Source organism: Saccoglossus kowalevskii, chromosome 12 (genome assembly GCF_978046115.1).
Source record: "Saccoglossus kowalevskii chromosome 12, keSacKowa6.1, whole genome shotgun sequence".
Classification (NCBI taxonomy): Eukaryota; Metazoa; Hemichordata; class Enteropneusta; family Harrimaniidae; genus Saccoglossus; species Saccoglossus kowalevskii.
Genome location: NC_140652.1, coordinates 37,328,859 through 37,335,288, shown reverse-complemented (window position 1 = coordinate 37,335,288; position 6,430 = coordinate 37,328,859). Strand labels below are relative to the sequence as shown.

The window sequence follows — 6,430 nt, the reverse complement described above, 5'->3', positions numbered from 1 at the left end:
TACCATTTTCTGAGAATTTATTGGTCTTTGTTTCACCATGATGGTTGCCAGGCGGTGAAAATGCAACTCACTGATATTCAGACCAAAGCTATTCAAGCTTTACTTAATAATAGTGGTAATAGTGTTGTCACCACTGTTGACTATTATAGAAGAGTAGGTGTTATACCCCAAAGCTCGTGATATCACTGCAACACATATCGGCAGTAATGAAGCCGAAAATATCAGAAATGCAGAGCTCCGAGTGTTTTCTGGCAGTCTTTGTAACAAAGCTTTCTATTGGTCGGTAAACTTTCTATCGCGCAACCACGTGACATACACGATTATGAATGGTATTACCGCACGGTGTTGTAGAGGGAGGAATGTCCGAACGGAACAACACCGTGCAGGCGGACGATGGTGTAATACCGGCGTCTGTATTTACCGTGGATTCAGTGGCTTCTGGCCAAGTAACACCTTTCATTTTCCAGAGGTCTATTACTTTTCTCTGTTTTGCGCTTGAATGTCTTTTTTGTTCATTTTCTCCCGTTTTTTGATTGTCAAATTCACAGATTAATTCCTGTAGATCAATCGGGTCACCCGGAAGTCTTCCTTCTAACATTGTTTCAAGTTTTCTACTGTCCGTATTGACTTCCAACCATTTTAACTGGCTCTCAGTTGTCAGATATTTGTCCGTGTCACTGGCAATGAGTTGTTGTCTTATTTTTGCAGCAAATGTGTTCCGGGTAGCCGAGATATATTTTCTAACCTTTCAAGTTCTAGATTTTTATTATTTTTACTCATTTTCTGTCTTTCGTTTCGGTGTTCACTCCTGGTCACGTCTTTACAAAACGCAGCACTTTCACACTTGGGATAAGTACAGTGAAGTACGTTATGTCCCAGGCGCTGATGACATTTGCTACATGTTGGTCCACGGATATTAGTATGTAATGACGACGTTGGCTGGAATGACTCTTCAAGACACCGTTTCTCAAGTCTTTCTGTTTCATTCTGATTATTTTCAATGTCTTCCAATAAATCTTCTCTCATTTTCTCGGTCGGAGACAGGTATTTTAAAGTTGAACCACCAACGTTAATAACATCCGGTCGGATGCTACTTTGTGTCTTTTGCCTGGTAGTTCGCCGATTTTCTCTAACTTGATCTCGCTCAGTATCGTCAATGCGACGTTTTGATTTCTTGCTACTGGTAAAATTACTATGAGTCTCAGAAAGTTCAACATTGTGCTTACGAATAATAACCTTTGGAGATGAGTTTAACGTTACACGTTTATCGACAGCTAGGGTTGGCTTGTCTGCTTTCAGTGGAGTTCTCAGCTTGGCGCTTCGTGCAAAATTAGACGTGACGTCTGTTGCCGTAACTCGCCATGATGACATCGAGAAAAAAGTCTCGGACGACTGATTATGGAAATACGCGCTATAGTATTTGATTGGTTGAATTCGGAGGTCATGTCGGGTCAATGGGCGTAACTTTGTGACGTTGAGGGCGTGGTTTACACTTATTTTTTTGGCGCGTCGACTTTTCGTTTGAAAAGTTGGATGACAGCTAGTCTGGTTCCCTGCCCCATTTCAACGCTGAGGGCGGTTTTAGAAAAGGGTCAGGTACGGGGTATTACATCCAAGGCGGTTATTGGTAGTTACGTACGGAACATCTGATTCGTCACTGAGACAATTCAACATGGCGGCTTCCATGGACATGGAGTTTGTTATGAAAACAAAGATTGCTTTAGCACATGTAAACGCAAACAGTCATTCATGTTACACATATTTAAGACCAAAGCAAGTTGATTGTTTGAAGGCATCCACTGATAGTGATTGTATAGGCTTGTTGCCTACCGGTTATGGAAAATCACTGATTTTTGAGTGCCTTCCCTACATGTCAGCTTCACACAGTCCCAGGACAGTGATCTTGATCTCGCCATTGAATGCTATTATAGAAGAACAGTCTCGTAGACTCGGCGCAAGGTCAGTGCGGTTAAATCCGGAGTTTGACTGTAGTTTGTCCAGTTTCATTAGTTGTGAGTATTTGTATATACTGTCTCACCCAGAACACATAATGACCAAGAAACTCTTCGCCGTATTTCGTGGCGACATTTGGCAACACAAGGTATCTCATATTGTTGTTGACGAAGCACACTGTGTAGTACAATGGGGAAGTGATTTCCGTCCGGAATATCGAAATCTGAAAGACCTATGGCCACCGGTACGAAAAGAACACAGCAAGAAATATCATCACATCTTCTGCTTACCAATCCTGTTATTATCGCTGCCAGCATAGATAGACCAAACATAATGTTCCATGTGACAAAAAGACTTCCAAACAACAGAATTGAAGAGTCTTTTAAGGAGATCTTCAAACCACTTATTGATGAATTGCGCAGTAAACAGGAATGTTTTCCACAAACAATTGTTTACTCATCACTTAAATGGTGTGGATTTGCTCACGAATTGTCCTTAATGCCAACTTTTGACAGTGATATAGATGATATATCTGGTCTGGTGGCTCAATTCCATGCCTCATGCACTAACAAGGTAAATTTAAGTTATTTTGTTAACTATAAATACTAACTTGGATATGACTTCTACTGTTTAACGATTGTTTTCCATATTCTGTATGGTATGGTATGTTATTTTTGTTGTTGTATAGTAAATAACAAATTGGTCCTCTGATGGTTTTACCAATAAAAAAATAAAGTGAATATTTATTTGTTAATTGTTATATATATAAATCATTTGTTCCGGGTTTATAAGCAGCTTTGTCTATAACATTTAGGTAAACAATGTGGCTGTTGCCTCATCAAATGACACACTGAAAGATCAGACACGTGATAAGTGTGTGTTCTTTATCAAATTGGTGAATGCAGTTCACTTTACACTTAAGCCAAATTTGTATAAAAGATATAGCGACTGTGCCCCTTTAACTGTATTTGCTATATTAGATGTTTATCTCCAACACAAGAACAGATAAGCCATCAAAATTTGTTGTATACTGTTCTGTATATTAATAATTTGTGCATTTTTTTTACTATAAATGCACCTCTGTCATTTAACTATCATATGATATTCTGTTACATTACCTTTGCCACAACAATTAACTTGAGCCATTTGGCTATTTCATATCAACTTGCATATTGACAATTTATATATCATACTTTTATCATTAAGCAGATGAAGAAAGAGGTGATCGATGGCATGCAGACCATGAATTGTGGTATCAGATTGTTATTTGCAACTGAGGCATATGGGATGGGTGCAGATCCAAAACAAGTCAGGCGAATTATCCATGCTGGTGTACCAAGAACAATGGAAAGTATGTTAAAATGCATGTAGTTCAGTCTAAATGTAGTAATGCAATGTTACGCACAAAATTCATGAATTTTCAGAGCGCATTGTACATATTTGACATACAATGTGTAAAACCAAGTTCCTTTATTGTGTGCATGATCTTATTATTATACTGCTTGTAAGTGTTGCCAACATTTTGAATGTTTTATTTGTTTTGATTATTTAATGACCACAAGCAATTGGTTGGTTCAAGAGAATCTGAAGTCCCAATAATCCTGTAATCCTGTCATGAGTGTAGTTATTGGATGACGATGATGGCTAGGAAAGTTATTTTATGATGAAATGCCACAGGTTACATCATAGAATGGATATAACAATTGATGTCAGTCACCCAAGAGAACTCATGAAAATACGCATTTGCTCAATATGAGAAGTGCATCTTCAATAGAAGTGTACAATAAACTAAACTTTTCCTGTACTGTATAGAGATATATTACCATGTCATTTACCTATGCATATGCTCTAGTAATACAGCAAATACAGTCCAGTACCATATTGCACTATTTTTGTAACTTGTAGTAAAGCTACTTAAATGTTAAATACAATTCTCATTTGTTCATTAGCATACATTCAGGAAGTTGACAGATGTGGGAGAGATGGGGAAGAATCTGAGGCTATTTTGTACTACAACGCATCTGACAAAGCACACAATGTGAAAGGCATGACTGAGGAAATGAGGAAATACTGTACAACAGATGAATGTCGTAGAGTGTCACTAGCCTCACATTTTGGTCAGGAATTTCCCAAGGACTAAATCATTAAACATCAGTGCTGTGACAATTGCAAGCTATTGTGTGACTGTACCATCTGTGATTCTCAGTTTCATTATCATCAGGCTGTACATCAGATCCTATTGTTGCGGGCTGTTAGCAGCCAGCTGAAACTGATAGCCATCAGGAGCAGAATCTGATGTACAGTCAGATGCTGATGAAAGTGATTTTGATGATCACAAAGCACAGGTAATATGTGATGTGTTATTACAGTATTTTGAAGCTGAAAATAACATCTGTAATGCACCTTCTCCTTCAGTTGTCACAGGATGGACACCATCTTTAGCGGAGAAGATATCTTCAAAATATACAAGATACTCCAATCGCAAGTTTTTGATTTCTGATTTTTATTTGGAGGATCAATATGTTGATAATATAATTTCTCTTATTTTGCAAGTGTAGAAAGAGGAGAATCTTTATAGTTATGTACCTCAAATTTTCACTGGAAACTGAGGGGAAATGTTATTTGCTCATGTGTTTGCTTCCAGTTGAAAGCATACAAATTAATATATATGTATATATGGGTGCTTCAAGACATGCATATTCAAAACAATAGTGAGACATTTTGTTAGAGCAGGGTTTCATGCTGTAAAAATAAGGATAAATTCTGAAAGTTGATCACTTTGTTGGATGTGTTGATGGAGTACTGTTACGTATATTCAATAAAGTGACCAAAGACTAATTTATCCTTAATATGGCAACTCACTTATTGTTAGCATGTAGTGATACTCTATATATTGTCAATGTATATACTGATTGGGAGCTCAAACAATGGCATGCAATACATTGATAAAACAATACTGTTTTCAACTGGATGTCCAATACTCTTTGACAATGATTTCTAGTTCATGAAAAAAAATGTGTGTTTGTATGATACATTTTATCACACACATCAATTAAGCGCTGTGCCTTAGTGTTCATAATCCCCCTCAGTTTTCAGTGATACACCTTACTTTGACAATATATTTCACCTAAGTTTTGAATCTGTGTGTCTTGAAGTCCTATATATATATATATATCAATTTGTATGCTTGCTCTCAACTGCAATTTAGATTAGGGCTAGACCATTTGATATCCTGGATGCACAGGATTCACAGCAATAAATTCATGGCACATAGACCCCTTTCATAAATCAAGCGCCCTCACTCATTAACCGTTGACCTTAACTCAGAGTGAGGCCAGTAGGTAATGAATGCTTAGCAGTGTGTTTTTACCATAGAGTGTACAGTGCAGACGGTCCTTTTGAAAGCTAATAAACTCCCTTGGTTGTGAAATAATTAGTATTTTTATATTTTGTAGAGTTCAAGGATGAGGTTTCCTGTGTATTTAGAAAGGAACTATGCTAGATTTATGAAAGGGGTCTATTGCTTAGATAATCAGAAGGAAAAACTTATGTCACTATCCTGTGAGAGGAGATATGTTTTTGCTTTGATCTACCAGGATATCCTTTATTTAAAAAAAACTGTTCATGGTATTTCCATTAAAATCCTCGGAGCTTATCAGTTTATCAGTTTTGGGAATTAACCAGCTAATTCTCATATGGTTTTTGTTACTTCGTTTGAATTGTCTGAACGTACATTGTGTATTTGTACCAAATTTAAGGATTAGACATTATATATTTGCATCTTACTTCTAGACACCTTGACCGATTTGGACCAAATTTGGTGTGATGACAAAGAGTCCCTCAGTGAATGTTATAATGATGTTACTTTTCTGAGAGGGGCATTTTTGAGGGGGCGGAGGGTGGTTTTTATATATTTGCCTTTTACTCCAAGACTCCTTGACCAATTTTGGTGTTGTGACAAAGAGTCTCCTAGTGAATGTTATAATGGTGTTACTTTTCTGAGAGGGTCAATTTTGAGGGGAGGGGGGTGTGATTTTTATATATTTGCGTTTTACTCCAAGACTCCTTGACCAATTTTGGTGTTGTGACAAAGAGTCTCCTAGTGAATGTTATAATGGTGTTACTTTTCTGAGAGGGTCAATTTTGAGGGGAGGGGGGGGGTGTGATTTTTATATATTTGCGTTTTACTCCAAAACCCCTTGACCAATTTGGACCAAATTTGGTGTGATGACAAAGAGTACCCCTGCGGGTGTCCTAATAGCAGTTTTTTTTTTTTTTGTGGGGGGGGGGGGTATGAATTCATTTAACTCCAAGGCCATGTGACCGATTTGAACCAAAATTGGTGTGATGAGTAAGGGTTCCAATCGAATGTTTTAAAGTTTTTAAAGGGACTTATATTTGGAGGGGGAGAAGAGGGTGGTGTGATATAGTTTTTTTCAAGACCCCTTGAACTAAATTTGGTGTATTACAGCCCTGT

The 6,430-nt window shown here is 37.5% G+C and overlaps 1 pseudogene; it reads left to right on the top strand.

The window, feature by feature from the left end:
• Positions 1-1,594: 1,594 nt before the first annotated feature.
• On the top strand, positions 1,595-4,342 carry LOC146735846 (uncharacterized; annotated as a pseudogene).
• The last annotated feature ends 2,088 nt before the right edge of the window (positions 4,343-6,430 follow it).